This window comes from Excalfactoria chinensis, chromosome 2 (assembly GCF_039878825.1).
Source record: "Excalfactoria chinensis isolate bCotChi1 chromosome 2, bCotChi1.hap2, whole genome shotgun sequence".
NCBI lineage: Eukaryota > Metazoa > Chordata > Aves > Galliformes > Phasianidae > Excalfactoria > Excalfactoria chinensis.
The window spans coordinates 111,835,238-111,856,285 of NC_092826.1; the positions used below are offsets into that span (position 1 = coordinate 111,835,238).

Here is a 21,048-nt window from a genome sequence, read left to right on the forward strand (position 1 = left end):
GGCTGACATTAACTTGAGTATGCTTTCCATCAGACCAATAATGGACTGTTTGTTTTAGGCACTTTCTTTCCTTTGTGCAGGCATCACTATAAATGGATTTTTTCTATAAATAGAAGTATTACCTGCCTGATATGCTTTTCCCTTGTAGTTTGACAGCCTTGTGGTATAGAATGACTCAGAGCCCAGTGGTTTCTATTGTGTGATCTCTATTTTTCTTCATTTTCTGCTGTCTGAAGCGCTCCAGTGTCCTTTTTGTTGTGTTGCTCGCGCTTTAATTTTCTCCAAGAATAATTATTATAGGAAACAAAAGGTGTGCTTAAAGAGGAGAGTTACTTCAGCTTGGGGTGTATCATGTCTGAAACTATGTTAGGATCTTATTTGAAAGTCTACCAATGGCAAACCTTATTCTGCTTCGCTGTTGTTTTGTTCCATGTCTGATTTCTGCCCATTTCCTCTTTGCTTGGGGATGCATTTTCTCCCAGGGCTGTTCTGCTCATGGAGGTTTCATCACTCCACATTCCACTACAGAAGTTTCTTCCATCCATCACTGGTCTCTAGTAGGGTGACCCAGAGGTCCAGAGTACTGTTGCATATGTCTTGTACCCTCCAAGCCAAATCTTATCTTTCTCTCTTGCTTGGTAATAACAAATAAAAGTGGTAGAATTGCAGTTGTGTGTTAAGATCCTGGTGTGCAGTATACCATCACCTACATAAGTCACAGATAGTTGATAGTAAATTTCTTTTTTCCTGAACTTTGAGATAGAGCACAGAGGCACGGCTAGGTTGTGGACATAATTAAACATAACCCTGTTTGCTCTGGGCGGGCTTTTGTGCCACCTGAAAGCCTTGGCTTCATCTCCTGCTCTAAGGACTTCCCATACCATGGGCCTGAGCTGAGTTGCTCTACGGTGTGTGTGAGAAGTTTGCTTGCAAATCTGCAAGTACCTCAATTTCTTCTGGTTCAGTCACACTGTAGTCAAGAGCTGTTACTGAAAATCACATCAGTTTTTCCCCAGGCAAGTTACTTAAGCTGCTTTTGGTGTGCAATTAAACACTGCTAAAATCAAGTGATGTGATATTTATATTATGCTGCTCTTGTGCTGCTACTAACTATAAATCATGTTAAACATGTTTTACAAAAGAAAATTATCTAAAAGAGCATTTCTAGAGCTGCTAAGTAATGCCAGAATTTGTGTTTGTAATGAAGATAAATAGCCCCGTGCTGATTAGAACACTGAATATACATGTTAGCAAGGGCTGAGACATCGCAGCTCGATCCTCTCAGTGGCACGATTCAGTATTTAGTATTCTCCCATGCACGTGGTGGGGTTGTGAAAGTCTCTTTTCCCAAAAGCCTGACAAGTATTTGTAGCCACCGCTGGTGTTATTGGAGTTGACAGGAAGTAGTAACTTTTCAAATACTAAATATTTTAGATGTTTTTAATTTGCCCCGGTTTCTTAGAAAGGCTAGGGAAGCTGGCAAATGATGCAGACGTGTTAACGCTTCATCCAGAGTCCAGGAAAAACCCAGTACAAGTTGTAAGCTGGCTTTCACGTACTCAGTTGCAGTCAAGGCTGTTCCCTGCATTAGCAGTCCTTAGCTCAACTCCCCTGGCTCCTGCCTCAGCAGTAAGTCACTGCTGTGATGATGTGCCTCAGTGATTTTACTGTCTATGAAATAGAGACCATCTTCATATGAACCTCTAGGGGTTCTTTGTAATAATATTGTATTTTTTAAAAATGGCAGTACCACTCTACATAATCTCCACTAATCGGTACATAAACCCTGTTTGGCAGTTTAAACTGTACGCACAAAATATGAGATTTGGCTCTGCTTATTCCAATAGTTAAAAGCTTTACTGTGGTGCAAAATGCTTACTTAATTGTTTTTAAGCACAGCACATAGGCTTGCCTCTTTGTATGCCAGATACATGGTTTTGTGTCGTGGCATCTCTGAGCGAGCAAAACCTTGGCTAAATGAAAGGATTACTTTCTGAAATAAAGCCTTGTTCCAGAGGGTTTGCATAAACTAATCTCCTCTGTCCTTTGGAGTTGATCGAATACAAATTCTGTATCCATTATTCCAGCATTTTCACCAAGTAATCTTGTGTCTGGAGCCAGTTTTCATCTATTATTAATACAGCCTTGATGGATGGGTTTATTTTCTACCTACGTATGTCAAAAATGTATTCTTTTAAGCAAGTTACCCTGCTCCTTCTTTCCCCATAAATAAAAGCACTTTCATTAATCTGCTTTTAGAAGCCCGAAATGAGAAGTTTCTCTTCCTGTGACCAAGTAATTATAGGTGCACTGTGGATTAAATAACCCACTGGAAAACTTCCTTTCCTCCACAGCATGGCTGAGAAGGACTTTGAGAATGAGTCTTGTGTATTCAAGTCTTTGTGCTATGGGAAAATGCAAAAAAAAAGCCAGAGGGAGGTTGTAAAAAGAGGTTATTCTTCACTGCTTGGCCATTTTTGCCCTCCATGTTGTTGTTGGCATTTGTAGTGGATGAGGGAGTTGCGTGGTGCCACTGCTATGTACAGCAGTTCTTCTAGCTTCGGGATTTTAGATCCTTATTTCAAATATTTTTAAGTAAAATATAACATCAAAAACACCAGCTTCTTTTCTATGAGAGAGAAAAGTAGCCCTCCAAAGTTTCAACCACTCTCCTTCAGAAATCAGGATTGCCACAGGCTTTCTTTTTCTTTCTTTTTAATTAATTAATTTATTTTTTTTACCTGAAAGAACATACTTGAATTTTCTAGAAACTGATTTTACTTCCTTTTCACCAGCTCTTTTTCACCTGATTTTTTTTTGTACAGAAGTTGGTTTTTTTGTGGTGGTGTTTTTTCCCCCCACTGAGGCAGGGTTACACAAAGGCAGCTGCCTCCCATCTCCTGAGAGGCCAGCTGCCCCCACTTACTGGTGGAGCTGTACCTTACCCAGGCACTATTCATCTTATAAACGCTTGCTTTCATCAGTCTGCTCTCATCATGCTGCCATGTCTGATGCATCTCAGGACTTGCTTGGTTGCAGGTGACCCCCCCCCACAATGGTGTCAGACCTGAGGTGGCTGAAGGTGGAGCTGTGTTCCTTCTTGCTCAAGAAGTACCATTACAGTAAATGTAAGTTGTCCAGGAGGTAACTCAGAGCACTGAAATGTAAGCAGTAGTGGGACTTTTTACCCTGAGTGCTCAGTACAGCTTTCTGAAAGCACACATCTCTTTCTACCCACTAGGTAGAGAGGCAGTGTTCTCAGCTGTGACACTGAAGTGATATAGATGTTATCATCATTTCTTAATGACTGCAGAGTGAGAGCAAGGTTTGGCACAGGGTTTGGCATCGTTTTGATGACTGACCAAGATGTGGTAAATAGGGCTTTGACATCACTGAGAGCAAATTTGCTTTTCACTCTTTGGACATCTCCCATAGATGTCTGCTTTCCTGCTAATTATTGCGTGTTCTACTCCTTGATTTGTGGCATGCTGTTAACGTGCACAGCTGCAGCTTTTGTAGATGATCCTTTCTGTATCAAATCTTATAATTTTCCACAATGAAGATTTTGTTTTTATTAAAGAAATTGAGCATTAACATGTGGTCTGGCTGGCAAATAGCAAATCTTCAGAGAGAAAACAAGAAATGTTTTGGTGTTCTTCCCCCATCTGCCCTGAACAAGCCAAGTGTCGTTGGATTAATCTCATAAATATGCTTCACATCTGTGAATTACCAGACTCCTAACAGTTACCTGTCCAGTACTGTATCATGCCAGTAATTCAGATGGGAGTGAGCGAGTATGTGTAAAAATAATTAATTGCTCTGTTGATTCCTCTTCTGAGTGATGACACTACAGAATAAGGCTAAGTAGAACTTGCTTTTTGTCCTGCCTCCTCAGATGATTTACGCTACAAGGCAATTCTCATTAAGGAAGTCGATCAAACAGTTTGGTTTATAGAAAGCTCACTCACTGTTGGGAAGGATCATGCACAGAACAAAACCCAATGTTTGTTTTCATGTGTTTAGATTCTCTAAAAGCCATTAAATAGACTTAAACTATGCTTTGGATGCTCTCTTTGTAATTAATACATAATACAGATAACAATAGAAATAAAGGACTGCTCATCTTGCTGACACAACTGTTCATGGCAATGCGATTAGCATGAAGCATTTCCAGTTTTACGTGTAGAAATTGGGACTGGCCTTGCAGAAAGCTTCAAGCACTCACAAATGGAGAGCTCGATAGCCAAGCATCTGATAGATCACCACGTTGAGTCTGGGAGAACACCCTGTCAGCAGCTCCATCTGCTTCACACTGAGAGACTTCTGGCTGGTGACTGATTTCAGACTGCTGACTGGTTGTGTGGAAGGGCACTGAGGGAGAGAAGCAGGGAGAAGAAAAGGAAAGAACAGTGTTACAACTGTTCAGCAGTATGCCAAGACCATGATATTTTGTTTGAAAATTTCCTGGCAGCCAACACAGGTGCAGCTTCTGTGCAGCTGGGGTTGCACCTGAGACACCAACCTCTGTAAGCAGCAGCACTCTGCTCCTCTGTGCAGGTGTGTTACAGCAGTCTGGTGCTGGGTGGTGAGGAACAGCTGCAGTGAAGTTTGTATGGGAAAGAGAGCATTATGTCATGCATGTGGAGAAATAAGAAGTTGGTTTTGATGCTTGTTGGGCATTGTGAAGCTGTGTCATCCCACCCTGTTTTGTAACTGTATAAAGGGACTACACAGTGTTTCTGAAGGTGTTCTTCCAACCCCAAAACTTGGCGCTGTTTTGTTGAGTCCAAATCTGTCAGTGCAGTCATCATCCACTCCTCAACTGCTTGTGTTAGAAGTTTTGCCTTGTTTTTTTTGTTTGTTTGTTTGTTTATCCTGTTGTAAATACATTTTATAAAGGTGCAATTCAGTGTATAATGCCTCTTAAGCCAAGGGTTCAGCCATAGGAAAGAATCATTTTTGTGTGAGTCTGAATGAGAATCCTTAGAGGTCGGATTATATTGAGTGGGAATTACATAGAGATGAGATCTAACTTCTGAGTATGTATTTCTCCTTGGAGGTACTAAACAAACAGGAGTATATTAGTGCCTGTTTCAGATTCATGCAGGGAGGGAAGAAAGGGCTATAAATGATAATTCATGAAGTAGAGAGGAAACTATTTTTCCCACAAATATTATTAACTGAAAATTAAAGTTCAAGGGTTTCGATTTATGGCACCTGGTGACTAAGTCACTTGTTTTTTTTTACTGAAGTATAAAATGCTTTCCTTGCTTGAGAAGCATCCTGTTTTGTTCAGGCTGAAGTGTGTTTCGAACCTGTTTTCACCCTGAGGATTCACTCTGCCTTCATAAATTCTGCTCTGCACCAACTGCAGATGTTGAGGTTGGTGTCACAGCAGTGAGGATGTTTTATTTTTATCATGTCTCCCTTTGCCATTCAAGCTTCTATGTATGTTTTATTTTTAAACCCTTCTTTCATGGTATTTTCCGCAGGGGAGAAATGACCACCTCTCTTGCAAAATTCTGTTCTCACACTGCTTTGTGAATCTGTATTATCATTTGTTTATTGTATACTGTGAAAATACTGCAGGCATTTTCTTCTCCAAGAGGACAGACTTCTCTCCTAGTTGACCTCTCTTCTTGTCCAACACGACACTACCTTGTTATGTGATTTCCTGTGGATGAAGAAGATGAATATCAATGAAATGAATATGAATGAAAACAATACAGGAGAGATTTTTTGTCCAGCATTTTCATTTAACACCAGCTACTCTGCAGATCAGTGTACATGAGTAAAAATTAACTTTCAGTTTTTAACAGTAAGTGGGGAGGGGCACAAAAATGAAATGATGGCAAAAACCCATTTGGGGTCTGTCCCGTGCCTTGCAGGGCAGGTCGAGCTGGTTAGTGCAGAAACTGACTACTTGCATCTGTAAATGTGGATGCCCAGTTATGCACTCATCAAGGATGGACTGGGCTTAAATCTTCATATCAGCAGACAAATAAATAAAGCTGTGGTTAGCAGCTAAATGTCTTAGATGTCTGTTAGCTAAGGCTGAAAACACGAGCTGGATTACTGCTTTTGGAATGATGTTGGGAATGGTGCAATATGCCTGTACTAGACTGGTCTGTTTGTATGCTAAATGCTACTCACTTCTGCTGTGGCTGCAGTTACAGCAACTTGTTAGGTTGTTTAGAAAGCCTAAAAAAAGAGAGGATGTTGGTTTCCTTTGGATGATCTGCATTAAAAATAGTATTGTCCCTACACTGATTCTCTTTTTAGTACAGAAATTCTTCTATTACAGGAGGTCCTTTTGTGCCAGACAGTGCACAAATATCATAGCAAATAGCCTCTGTGCTCAGAGAGATTCCGTTGTCAATAGACAAGGCATGCTTTGGAAGAAGGAACTCTTGATTCTTTCTTGGACTGAATAAATATGTGATGGCAACAAGCACCTTAGTGGGGCAGAGTTATTTTTTACTTTTGTGGGATTTTTGAGTCTGCAGTTATGTTGCAACAAAGAGAAAAAGTGAAATTCGGAGAAGCAACTGTGAAAGTATTGCTTGTTGGCACAAAGAGAAAATCCTAGAGCAGTGTGCTGGGAAGTTGGGAGAGGACAGAGGAGGGCAGGAGATGAGAGGGAGAGCAAACTGATGAGGAAGTCAGTGTGCAGCAGGAAAGGGAATGAGAGGGAAAGCAGAGGTGAACTTGTCTTGAACAGAAGAAGATCAAGAGTTTTATTTCATATTTTGCTGGATTCATGTTCAGGGGGGTACTTTGCTGAATGCAAGGTACAACTTTTTTCATTTAAATAATGATTTACTGATCACTAAAACTAATGCTTAAACAAAACTAATCCCAGTAAGTGAAATCCATTATTAGAGTACATCTACATTGATTGTCATGCTAGATCTTTATCCTCTCCCAAGTGTGGGATGGCACATTATCTCAGCCTTCTTCAGACTGATGGTTAATCCATAGTCTTTTGCTGCCTCAGCACACAGGTTGGTGATGAACTTGAGGTAGATGGGAATATTGAAGTTGAGTCCTCTACATAAAGAAGCTTATGTTGGTTAGCTCTGTGGAGGCTTTTAATTTTCTTAAGTGAAAATAGCTTGCCAAATGTTTGATAGAAATATTCCTGGCATCTATACTGCAAAAAAAAAGCCCAAGCAGAGGCCAAAACACAACAGTCTGTATTAGGCAATAAAAGAGGAAGCATTATCACAGTTATCCCATTGGGCTTGCCATATTTCGTAATCCATCTCATTCTGTAAATAGATTTAAAAAAATAAAATGCTGACCACAAAGCATGCTACCAGGATTGTTGATCTGTGAGCAGATGGCTTGCATGACTTTCTTCAGACGTAGCTTTCCATAATTCATGTAGACTTCCAGTAGCTGCTAAAAAGTGTGTAGATGCATCTTCTTTTCCTGTCATATCACTTGTTCTGAACACCAGATATAACACTGTTCTGTAGGTACCTTATAGCTAGCTTATATGGCAAGCCAAAAACTTCCAGCATTTCAGCATCATGAAATTTGTCCAATGAGATTTTTGGGTGTTTTCTTCCATTTAACATTTAGTAATGCTAGCAATGCAACTGAGAACACACTTCCCAGGAAAAGGTATGCTGACTTTTGTATATATTTGGCACTGTGGTCTTGTGGTGCTTCTGCTTTTAGTTTTCTCCAGAATCTGTCAGTGGTACAATCACATTTTCCTGCCAAACAGGCTAATAGTCATCTGTGGAGGACTTTGTTCCAGTTGTTTGTTAGGAATTTAAGTAAGCAAAGAGCTAAATTGTCCTTTGAGTCAAGATGGGATTTCAGTGGACTGTTACTGTAAGTAAGAGAAGAATTTGCCTGGGTACACTCAGGGGAAGAGTTTGTTGTCAGTATCATTATTAATCTGTAAAGAGCAGAGTATCAGCATAGTGGTGCTCTACTAAATCTACTGAGTATTAAGTATGTGTAAATGTAACATTAGTAGTGATAGGCGCCTATGTAGGAGTACCTTTGTTCCATGATTTTTGTAGCTTTTCTCGAGGTCTTATAGAAAATTTGAGTGTACAGACTCCAACAGTATTGTTTGGTGTTTCGGTGTTTGCAAGTAGAATTAAATTCTGTTGTATTATTGAAGTAAATTCTCAAGGACGCTCTTGAAATCGGCTGTCTGAGACACTGTATGCTGCACCTTAACAGCACTGTTCCTTTAAAAATATTTAGAGTACATTTCCCTGTGAAGATAGTTTATAATATGAAGCTGGAAAAATGGTTATACTTCACATTTGATTTTTGCATATTTTCCATCCTCAGAAAATGAGGTGATGCTTCATTAAAATGAAGTCAGATTATCTAGACATTAGGCGTAAATGCCCTCAATATGTTTAAATAGCATTTTAGCTTAGAAGGATACAATATTTTAACAGAAGACTGAGTTGCTGTCTCTGCTATTATCAGTTATCTGTAAGTACATTTAGCCCTTATAAGATGCTATACTTGAATATAACTCACCTTTCTTTTAGTCAGATCAATGTGAAATAATGTGAAATGATCTATTTTCAGCATACTAATGTAGAAAGAGAACTTAGTGCTGACTAAGGATGAGAGTATTGAGAAGGTTTAGAATGTGTACGTGGGATAGTTTCACGCCTGCTCTTGATCTTGCCAGAGATCAGAGAATATTGAATAGAAAACAAAAGGGATGACCTAGGCTGACCAAAATTGTGGATGCTGTTGTAAACAAATGTCACTAAAAATTGTGCCGCAGAAAAAAAATGGCAGCCCCTGTTTTCTCTGCTACTGGGAAGGAGCTTTGCTGTGATGGATGGGAGTCTGATTTGGATGGTTTATGCTGATGGTCTGGTCATCAACTTTTTTGTTGTTGTTGTTGTTGCTTGTAAAGTACAGGTCAGCATTTTACTGTGTAAGCTACTCAGAAACAGCTTGACACGCACTCATATTTAGTGCTATCAAAATGACACTTCAGCTTATGTAAACTTACATGCTTATTACTTATGTCTCCCGAGATAATTGTTCGCTAAACAAGGCAAATGTAAACAGGAGGCTATTTTTTCAGAAAGTTGCTCCTTCAGCTTCCTGTCCATCCCAAAGGTCAGATCCTTTTTTGTGAGACCAAAAACAGCTACTGACGCAGTGGTGACAGTGAAGAACGACAATATTATGATCTATGACATGGTTAAGAACTTGAAGTTAAAGGTTGTAACAGAGAAACATCCTTTCAGCATGTTTCTGGAAACCTTAATAAGTAGCAAAAGAAAATGCTTTTGGAATTTGCTCTCAGAAAGAGGTTTAGAATCCTTATTTCTTTGTATTTTATTCTTTAATCACTCCTTCCCGTGGAGTTCTGTATCTGATAGCATTCATTTGTATTGCTCACATTTTACAAAATGTCTGAAGTATTTAATAAAGCTGTGCTGCAGCAGAATCTGAGCTGCTGAGCAGCGTTATCTTTAGTTCTGTTCATAACACCACTGTGGGGTGCAAAGCGCTATTAATGTTTTGCAGCACGCAGAGACATGCAAATGCTTGGTAGAGTGCTGATGGTGGTGGAGGGATTGAACCCTGATCTGAGCCTCTGATTATCCCCCACCAGCTTCATCCTTCAGCTTTACTGCTCAGAGAGATTCCAAGCTGTAGGAGTATTTGGGATGGAAGCCCACACTGGAAGTGCAGTGGCCAAGGTGCAACTGTTTTTTAGTCTAGTGGCTGGAATATGGTGGGGAGCAGAGAGGCAGCACTGATCTCTGCTCTCTGGTGACGGTGACAGGAACTGAGGGAACAACATGGAGTTGTGTCAGGGGAGGAGCAGGCTGGGTGTCAGGAAAAGGTTCTTCACAGAGGGTGGTCAGGCACTGGGGCAGGCTCCCAGGGCTGTGGTTGTGCTGCTGGAGTTCAAGGAGCTTTTGGACAGTGTTTTCAGACGTAGTGTTTGACTGTTGGACAGTCCTGCATGGAGCCTGGACTCGACGATGCTTGTGGGTTCCTTCCAAATGGGATATTCTGTAGTTCTATGAATAGTCTTAGCAGCACTGTTGTGAGGAAGGCTGCTGAAGGGGAAATGGAATCACACAGCAAGTGCTCTTCACTGATGAGGTCTGGCCAGAGATTTTCCAAGCTGACTGTGGAGCAGATACTTACAGTGCTCAAGCTTCAGTGTCTGTACTGCAGTCTTCCCCAGCTCTCAAATTAATTTCCTATTTGCACAGGAGAACTGTACCAGTTTCCTGTGTTTACTCATTACTGTTTGTTTGTTTGTTTGTCGTGGAGCTGAGGGAAGTTTGTTAAGCATTAGGATTACTTTTGTTTTTAGCTTCTGATGGCCTGGGTGCCACAGTTCTAAATTATTCACTGGGCAGTTTCTGTTGGGTTTTAAGAATCCTTTAATTAATTCTCTCCCGCTTCCCTCCCATCTTTTCTCTTTTATTTCTTTTCATTTCTCGAATTTCAAAGATGTTTGTCTGAATAGGCCATTAATTAATTAAAACAAAGAAGTTTTTTCAGTGTGTTAATTATTTTCATAAGAGTTAAGAAAAAGAAGGTGACCTGCCAGGCCCTGGAAGGAGAATCAGTTTTGCTAGAGTCAGAAACTGGTGTCATCTGATGGTAAAATCTTGTGTTGTTATGTGTAGCTCTAAATGGAGAATGCTGAGCACTCCTGGTGTTTGTTTCTGATGGGGATGAAGGGGATGATCACTGGTAGCTGAGGGAGGCAGGTAACTGGCTTTATTACAGTGCTCGTGTTCAAGGACAAGAGAGCCTTTCTCCATCAGACAAGAAATATGTTTGTTTTACATGGGAAACTTCTAGGAAGAATGCAGATAAAAGAGAACAGGAGCCTGTGTAAGAAATAACAGTGTCAGAAAAGAAAAATAGGGATTTGTTGGGAGAACTTATTTGCAGAACTGTTACAGTAAGGAAGAGAGCAAAATTGTGGACGATGTTTCCTTTTACTTTTCCAAGTTATTTGTAAGTGTGCTCTTTTTCTGAATTTCCTGGTGCTAAAGCAACACTTAAGACTCAAAGACTGACTACAACCAAACCTTTTGAAGTAGGGAACCAGCTAGTGATACAGCTGCCCCAGTGAGGTGTGCTGCTAAGTCTAGGGGACCTCAAAAGAAAGAATCAGCTAATTCTCAGTAGAGGGTAGCAATGGCAGGTAAAAACATTGTCAGTTAAAACATATTTTATCATGATTACCGCAGAACTCATTATTATGATTAAAGATGTACTAGCCATGACATGCCAGTTCCATGCTGGTAGCAGAAAATACCTGCTGTTTGTAGGTTATTATCAACCTCCTTTGAAGAAAATCAGTCTTTACATTTGCAATGCAATGAAACCCCAGGCATTTCTTTCCATCTTTAATTTAAGCATGTTTTTCAAATGCAGATACCCAGCTGCAGTAAGCAGCATAATACTTGTCTCACCAGCACATGGGTAGGTGGGTTTATCACGCTTTATGGCAACCTACAAAGCAAAAAAAAAGGAGTGTTTTGTTGTCAGTGATGTTTTGTTGTTTTTTTTTAAATGAATCTGCATGTTAGCATTGGGGCTATTTGGGGCTATTTGGGGCTTTGGGGCTTCCTTTGTTGAAATTCTAGTGTTATATGGACAAAAAAATAAAAGGAAGAATTGATAATGGCGCTTCCCAGAATGCTCCATGATATTTTGAGCCATAATTGTAAATACCATTTCAAATGTTACATGGTACAATATATAGCATTAGGGGAAATTGTTAACACGAAAAAAGTCACTAATGGCTGTTTCAAAGTCATTGGTTTTAAACTGCAGTTTATCTATTATAGAGTGTCATGGGAAAATGACAAAAATGCAAGTAAAATGCAAGTTCAGGTATAACTAGACCCATTCCAGAGTTTATTGTAAGTGTTTGCAGCAGTTATTTTCATGGAGAATCATATGTTAAATACTAGTTTCAGTAATCTCAAGTTACTTGCACAGGTAGGTACTGTGCAAATACTGAAATAACTGCTTTGCCAGTGAAATAGCAGACATATGTTTCCTCCTATCTTTATTATTTTTAAAATAATTCAGTGTGTGAGCAGACTTAGCACTCTAACATGAGCATTCCCATGCTGGGGATTCCTGAGAAGAAAACAAGCATTGTGATTCACAGGGTGCTGATACCTCCAGCTTTTATGACCAACCGTTGTTGTACCGCCATGAACACATCTCTGAATTTGGTGGCACTGAGCTTAAGTGTTACAGGTAAAGAAAGCTGGCAGCTGTATATTTATAAATGTGCTTGAGGTACTAACTACAGAAACTCCAAGAGCCAGGTTGGACGGGGCTCTGGGCAACCTGATCTAGTAAAGACGTATGTCTGGTGGCCCTGCTAGGCAGGGGGGTTGGAACTACATGATCCTTGAGGTCCCTTCCAACCCGGGTCATTCTGTGATTCTGTGATTCCTATTGCTTCATGTAACATTGAATCACAATTTATATTTCTCTTTACAAAGTGCTTTAGTTGTTTGGGGTTGGTTGGGTTTTTTTGAAAGAAAAAAAAAATGAATTTTCATATCTCCAAATTTCTCCTTACCAGCTGATGTAAATGCAGATTTCTATCTCCATTTTTTTCCTGTGCCTCTTGCTGTTGCTGCTTACCTTGGATGGCAGGTTATTGGTTACTGCCTACGGGAGCCTTTTCCATGAGCTAATTTAGCTGTCAGTCTAAAATTGGTAAAAAGGATGAAAGATGGATCATAGGCCTGGGGCATGCCTAGACCAATATCTAGCGTATCTCTATCTGGAAGTACGCTTATTAAAACAGATTTAAGAAATATTTTTCCCAATCTTGCATTGCCATCATTTCATCCAGCTAAGAAAAACATTTTCACAGTGACACTGCTGGTTCTTTGGCAGCTCGTTTTTTTGGTTTTGTTTTGTTTTGTTTTGTTTTTTTGAGAGGGAGAAAACAGTATTTAGATACAAGATCAATAGAAAAACAAATAGACTATTATATTCCCTGGAGAAACCCCTAGAGAGAAGACAGATGCACAGAAATTTAATATTCTTGTAGGCAAAAATCACAAACACAGGGGTTCTGTTCAGCTGAAATGAACTGTGCTAAATGTGTATGAAATAAACATTAAAAATGAGTAACGAAAAGAACAACAGAAAACCAACACAGGAAAGCTTTCAGGCTAGCCTGTTTCAGTTGCTGTCTTGATGAGGTGCTGTGTTTGAATTTGTGGCCCCTTCGAAAAGTCATTTGGTAACTGAAAAAAAATGTTTATCTTAAAATTGTATCACTCAGGCATAACTTCATGTAGAGAGTGAAAAGAAGCTTTCTTTTTGTCTGCTCTTTTCAGATGAACTCATTCATTCAGTAAGTTCACACAGAGAACTACGTATTTAATATAGCCTCATTTTTGTAATGATTCTATTCTTCTGCACAGAATCATAGAATGGTTTGGTTGGAAGGGACTTTTAAGATCAACTAGTTCTAACCCCCCTGTTATAGGCAGAGACATCTCCTTCTAGACCAGGTGGCCTGAAGACTCATGCAGCCTGACCTTGAATTCTTCCAGCATAGCCTTGAATGCTTCCACAACCTCACTGAACAATCTGTTTCAGTACCACCCTCACAGTAAAGAATTTCTTCCTAATGTCTTGTCTAAGTCTTGAGCTTCTTGTTGTAGAAAGTAGGTATGTGCTCCCTTTCCACAATAATTTATAAAGAAAATAAGGAAAATATCAGTATAATTTTCAGTGAAAAGTGTGCCTGTCCACATTCTGTTGTTGTAAGTCAAATCTTGTTGTTGTATCTGTTTGATGAAAGGGTTTTATGGTTTGGTGACATTAGCAGCAGCCATTTGTATCACCTGTATCTGCAGGAGAGCAGGTGTATCTGTGCGGGAGGTGACCTCAAGTTCCCTGGTTTTCTAGGAACAGAGCTGTCACACAGTTAAATGGTGGCAACAGAATTTTTGAGGCTGAACTGTGTGTGATCCAGCATTCACATAAGAAATCAAGAAACAAGAACAACATAGCGTTTAATTTACACATCAGTGGAGAATATGAGGGGGATAAGGCTTATGTGAAATAGGAACTCTGGTGCTTCATGGAAAGAATAGTTATTGTTTTCTGCCTCAGTTGTTAGAATTCTAGGCCAAGTTATGCTCGAAGTCTGTTGAGGTATTCCTTTATATCATAGAATCATAGAATTATTAAGATTTGAAAGACCTCTAGGATCATCTATCCAACCAGTAATCCATCACCACCGTGCCTGCTAAAAGATATCCCTCAGTAATACATCTACACATTCTTGGTCATTTCCAGGTACAGTGTCTCTACCACCTTCCTGGGCAGCCTGTTCCAATACATCATCACTCTTTCTGAGATGAAATTCTTCCAAATACCCAACCTGATATTATCTCCTTGCACAATTTAAAGACATTACCTTTTGTCCCATTGCTGTTAGCTGGGAAAAGAGGCCAACCCCCACCTTTCCATGCCTCATTTGAGGGAGTTGTATAGAGTGATAAGGTGTCTACTGAACCTCTTCTTCTCCAGACTAAACAAGCCCAGTTAAGTTCCCAGTTAAGTTCTTGTAATGCTGCTAAGTCTATTTAAACAATGCTACAAAACAAAGCTAAACCTCAGGCTTCTTCCTGGAGGTTCTGTAGTAGACTTCTAACTATATCCACTGAGAGGTTAAAGAATGTCCTCCTGTCTGAGGAGCTGCAGGATGAGCTTAGAGGGGCAGCAAAATAAAATGATTCACATTCTGCAGTGTCTGTTGGTGGATGTTCTTGAAGAGGTAAAGGTGTGGATACAAAATGCTAGGTGATGTAAAAACTGGTCTGTACACCATTCACAAAGAAAGCACAGGGGAGCCCAAATAATACCCTGCCTCACCCAGTCCAGCCTAGGAGCTGTTAAAGGCCCATCTACACAAGCCCAGAGGAGCTCAGGGGCATAAGGGTGGTGGGGAGTGTGGAATTTGAGGGTGGGATGCCCTGCTAAGGCCCTCGCCAGGGAGGTCCCACCAGGATAGCCTCAGCCCCATGGTCAAGTTGTGACACCTATCATCAAGGTGAGTCAATGCTTGAGCACCTTTGGCTGCCTAGCGGTATGGGATGCTTTAGTGAGTACAGGGGAAAGGCATTTTGGAATTATGCAGGACTTACTGTGGGATATTTGAGTGAAACACTGTGTGACATGGGAAAGTCTACCAGTGTACTGTAGGTGAAACTTGAGGCTCAGTGTTATCAGTGTAATCCTGCCTAAATTGCTAAACCAGTGAAATTTTCCTATGTTGGAAATTCACAGAGAGGAAAGCACCTGTGGAGTCCTCCTCTGTGTGTGGTAACGTGGTGGGGATTCTAGGTCTGCGTGTCTGAGGGCTGCGGATTTGTGATGTCCACTGAGAACTGTGTAAGACCTATCATTCCTAAAGAGCTGAACCGAGTGGAAAGTGGAAACACTGACACACTGGGTGTGTTGTACGTGCCACAAGAAGTTGAAATCGCAGTGCAGTTTGGTGTGAGAAAGTATTATTTATTAAAAATATCAAAAGTACTCAGAAGTGAAGGGTTGTAAACTTAGCTGAGAGAAGACATGATTTAATTTTAGTACCAGAAAGTAAGAAAGAATAATACATCCATCCTGTGTGTTTTTATCTATTTTGGCAAATGTCTTTATTAGTGTGTAATTACATAGCAAGAGAGGTCCACTAGTATGAGCATATGAGCTTGTGGACACGAGATTTTGTTGTTATTTGAAGGTAGTCCTTTCAAGAAAAATCATGTCGGTTCCCTGAAGGGTGGGATGTGTAAAACTAGGAGAATACTTTTAAAAAACCTCTTGCATAAACATCTTTATTTCATTTTCTCCAGATTCAGAAATCTGGAAAAAAAGGTAGTGCTAAAAGGTGGAGTATTACTAAATATTAATCACTGCATACCTGCAAAGCCCCTTTGAAGTTGATGGAAAAATTACGATCAGTTAAGAAAACTGAAGTTTATCCAGAATAAACAAAACTGGGATATGCAAAAGTAAAAACAGGTATGTACTGATTTGTACTGTTTTTAGAGGCACGGATCATCAGCAGTTTTGTTTGGCTGCAGGAGTATATAGACTTTCGGTATTAGAGTTTTGAACTGGGTGGTATAGAGCTCGCAGCACAGTTGAGATTAGAGCTCAAGACATCATTGTCACTTCTTTGCTAGTCATTTAGGTTTGTACAGAAGAAAAGGAGGAAAAAGTCTGTTTGCTTAGCCCAGAGCAGAGGAGCTGATGGAGGCCTGATGGCAGCTGCAACTCCTCACAAGGAGCAGAGGGGCAGCGCTGAGCTCTGCTCTGTGTGACAGCGACAGGGCCCGATGGAACTGCATGGAGCTGTGCCAGGGGAGGGGCAGCTGGGGGTCAGGGCAGGGTCTGCACCAGAGGCAGTGGGCACAGCACTGAGCTGTCAGAGTTCAAGGAGCATTTGGACAGTGCTGTCAGACACAAGGTTTGACTGTTGGGTGGTCCTGCATGGAGCCCCCAGGACTCAACGATTTCAACTTGGGATATTCTGTGATTCTGTTCTGTGTTACAAACCTGCAAGGCACGTATAACTATTTCAGATTTTTCTGGGAATTGCTCATCCCCTCTTCTGTGTGCTGGTCCACATATCTATACATATCAGTGCCTTTGATCTGCTTCTGAGAGGGATGCCGCTATTACACATTCTGTACAGTGATGCTGCAAAGTTGGAAATAACTTGAACCTAACAATGGAAAACAAGAAAAAGCAATGGTGATACAGAAAATAAAGGCTTCTGAAGGACATTAAGTGCTTCCCATCACTGGTAGTATTTAAGAGCATCTTAGACTATTGTCTGTCAGGCCCGATGCTGCTATATCACTCTCCTGGGATGAGATAACCACTGGCAGTTCAGTCTCATCCTCATGCACCGTGTTATGTGTGAAGTTCCCTGGTATGTTACGTATTACATCAGTATCATACAACAGCTGCCTCATGAATCATCAGGCTTGGCCATCTCTTAAGAGGGCATGTTGAGGAAGGATTCCACCACTGTGCTTTTCCGGATTTTCAGGAATGATTCCTTGGAAAGCTTTTTTTTTCCAATAAAGAAGGAGTGATTTGGCAGACAGACTCTGGCATTGCTTACTGTCTCTTGGAGGTGGGGCTGATCATCCTTTGTCTCAGTAGCCCCTAAGAAGCCTTAAAACCATAATCAGTGGTGATTTTACACAACTCAGAATGCATCAGGCCAGTTTCAAGAGGTATTTGAAGAAAAAACAGGAGCTTGTGTCTATGTTAATGTAGGTCAGGACATATTTCTTACATGAAGTCTGTTCCTCAAGCTATCTGTGGAAAGAACAGCCATGTTGTGTCAGGCCAGAGATTTGTCTAGCCCAGTATCCTGTTGCCAGCAGTGTCCAGAAATGAATTCCTGGGAAAGAATACAAAAGTAGAGCAAGTATATAGCAATGCGTCCCTAACTCAGTGCTGTTGCTTCCAGTGCGGTGTGATTCTGTGCTTTTCCTGATCGTTTCCAGAGGACCTCAAGGAGCCCCCTCCCATTCAGGTAGGAAGGCAGCCTCTGCTCTTACTTATTTTAAAGGGGTCATTTTTAACCAGGTAGCATACCCATGGGCCTTGACAACAAAAAGTTTTGCCTAACTGTATATTTTATGCAAGACCATCCTTGGTATGGGATGCACTATATGGCAGAGAAATTGTGCCATGCACACATTCGAGGAGTTCAAAGTCTTACTGAAAATTACACAACTTCCTAAAACATCTCTTCCTTCAGTGAAAAACAGGCTATAGAGCCTGTTAAATGCATTCTTCAGTCAGGACCGGGTGCAGTAGCAAATGTCAGCTGATTTTTTGTTTTCTTTTTTTGGATAGTGCTTACTTGCGTTTTGACTGATATTATAATCTTTGGTTTTCCAAACATTTCTGTATTCTAGAGGGGGGGTTTTAAATGCCTGTAAAAAAGGGGTACACAACCCCTTGCAGGTGATTCATGTTATCCAGAAGGGAAGAGATGCATGAAGAGAGATGCTAATGTCCTTTTGTCTTTGCATTCCCTACTGTTTTTTTTTCTACTATCTTGTTCAAAAGCAGATTGTGTGTGAAGGGTGTTTAAAAATATCTAAACCGATCAAAATCATCTATGGCACAGAGGCAGAAATAGCCAGGAAAGCAAACAGACCGGAGATGAAAAATGGATGAGGTAGACATACCAGCGTTTCATGAAAGAGAGAGCTTAAGACTAAAAGCCAAGAAACACAAATACAGAGAGTTAAAGTACAGATACTTTATGATTCACATTACTGTATTCAATTAACTATGATATAGAATTGCGTGATTTTTTTTTTTTTTATTTAAAAAGAGAAATCCATCTCCTTGCTTATTTTTCCACTTGCCGCTTTCTGTTTAAGTTAATTCAGCAGTAATTGGATACACTGTGTCTAATTCCTAATAAATCAACAGAACTTTATAGTGATATTGACAGTGGCTTTGCTAACCCCATTGTTTCTATCAAGAGTTTTATTCTGCCTCAAAACAATTTGCAGTGAACGCCCTTGTTTGTTTGCCACACTAGTCTTTGTTCTGGCTGAAAACTTTGATTTATAACTGTATATAATTGATGGCTGTGGGGTAGGTGGACTATAGCCATTGCTCCTCCTCTTTTAATCTAGCTTTGCCTAGAAATCCATGCAGTGGAGCATTCTCAAGGGAACCAGGCTGGGAAATTTTCCGTATACCCAATGGGAGGCCATTAATCATAGTGAAGAGTCTCTTACTGGCTGCAAGCATGTTTGTGAAAGTAAGGAAAACAAAAGTGGACCACCTCAAAATGACTTATCAAGAGAATAGATGCTAAAGCCAATGTATTCATTGTGATACATCAAAAAATAAGTAGTTTGGGCATTGCTATTTACACTGAAGCATATTTATTCAGATACATCTGGTACTTTTAAAAAGATATTTTATACACTCATAAACCAGGATAATTGTTGGTGTTAGAGATCAGACTTCTAGGAGGAAGAAATAATAGACTTGATCACTGTTGTTGTTTTGAGAGACACACTTTTAAGGCAACAGATAAAAATGCCAAAAAGCATTTACTGAACACATGTCAGAGCCAAGCCGGTGAAAGAAACGTTCTAAAATTCTAAACTCTGCAGTGAGATTTTGATGAATATTTAACACCAAAAAAGAAATAAAATCCTTAGGAGAGTTAGCAGATAGTTTTTCCCTGCAGTTTGACGGCACCCAGTGTTCTGGCTGTGACCCGGCTGAGGGGAGGGAGCGTGTGCTTACCTTGCAGCCTGTGCAGCCACTTGAGGGGGGCACTTGGGTGCTGGGTGGGAGCCCCACAGGCCTGCCATCAGGTTTGGGGTCCCGGTGTTCCTGCAGGTTCTGCTGGATTCTTGTGTTCTTTGTAAAACTCTGCTTCTCAGCGGCAAATCTGATGGGTTCCAGTTGTGACTGCTCGGAAGGTATTTTTACAGCAAAGTGATTGCGTTAGGATTTGAGTATAACTAAGTTGGATTCCAGATGGACTTTCAAAAGGTATTTTTGTGATTAGAAATTTCTGCCCAGCAGGGAGAAATAAAGGAAGTAAAGAGGCGCTCATATGCAGTTTTTAAGCACTGACATTTTGGACCTTTTCCCATATAAATAACCGTAAAGTATAGGAAAAGAGATATTGTAGTACAACATAACAACATTAACTTTATTTACTAGTTGTTTTTTGTTTTTCTTTTTACTTTAATGACTAAATTTAATGTGGGCCAACGTAATGCTGCATTTTATTTTCTCATGAACCCAGGATACAGCATCATGCTTAAATCAGTTAGTTTACCTTACTAAAGTTCTTGGAGCGATGCTTCCTATCGAACGAGTCCAACCCATGTACTTTTAAAGGGCTGCAAAAATTCATGAATTATTTCCATGCCTAAATGTGAAAAATAATGGAAATAGTACTTTCATAAACCAAAATGTACTGTTTGGGGAATCTGATCATGTAGGATGGAATGGAAGTATTTTCTCCAATTCGCAGAACAGAAAAACTGCAGCTTGTACTGGCAAGGTAATTAAGAAGTTAAAAGTAGCGTTGCATGCAGTAATTGAGGCCTTAATGCAAAATACAGATAAAAGAACAGAGGCAAAAGGACCAGCGTTCATCCCAGACTGTTAAGTACAACTTATTTATAATTTCAACTAAATTTAAGGAAATGGAGAGTAGGGGATAAGAGGCTAACTTGCTTTGTGTGTTTTTTGAAGGCGAAGAAGAAAAAATATAATATCCTGTGAATAAAAGGGGAAAATAATCTTGGTGTTTTGTTTCCACTGTTTATGGAGAGGGATTAATTTCTGCTATACGTTCTGCAATTTCCAGTATTTCCATCCTCCCATGTTTATTCAGAACTCTTATACATATTAGTATGACTTCATTTTCCTCAAATACTAAAATGAAATCAAAATACAGTGTGTGTCCCAAAGACTTACATCCCAACTTGACATACAGCACATGTTAAGATGATGTTTTTTCAAGTTAAGCATATGCTTAAGTTGCTCTCAGCAGTGATGTTCCTCTGAGCTGTAACTTAGACCCCAGAGTACTTTCTTAAGTTACAGCCTCATCAAGCCGAATGCTATCTGCTATTTTTAATGGTGCTCCACATGTGGATATAATGCTGCCTCCAATCTTAAATCCCTTTTAATTACTGCTCCTTCACTTGTTTTCTTGTTTCCTGGCATGGTGGAAATCCAAGTGAAATGAAGTCCAGGCAGGCTTAAGTGTTCATCTTAACTATTCATCTTAGCTTTCATTATTGTTATGTTTATGCAGAGTTTTATTAGACTCATGGGATCAAAATGTATTCCCTTAGTTTTACAAAAAATGAATAGCCTTTGTACGTCCTTCACATTTAAAGTAAACAGAGCGAGTTTTTTAAAGTGTTTTTTTCAACAACTAAAACACAGTCTCATATTCCACATATAAATCATAATTTCATTATCAACAGAGTGAGG

At 40.0% G+C, this 21,048-nt stretch overlaps 1 protein-coding gene across 6 annotated transcripts in view; it reads left to right on the plus strand.

Annotated features, from left to right (window-relative positions):
* RARB (retinoic acid receptor beta) overlaps positions 1–21,048 on the plus strand; it is a 317,775-nt gene that overhangs the window by 74,603 nt on the left and 222,124 nt on the right. For 3 of the 6 annotated variants that reach the window (XM_072327970.1, XM_072327974.1, XM_072327971.1), the window contains one exon: positions 17,519–17,584. The exons of the other annotated variants lie outside the window; for them this stretch is intronic. The gene's annotated coding sequence lies outside the window, so the exon portion shown is untranslated. The remainder of the gene's footprint in view (positions 1–17,518; positions 17,585–21,048) is intronic. 6 annotated transcript variants of the gene reach the window in all.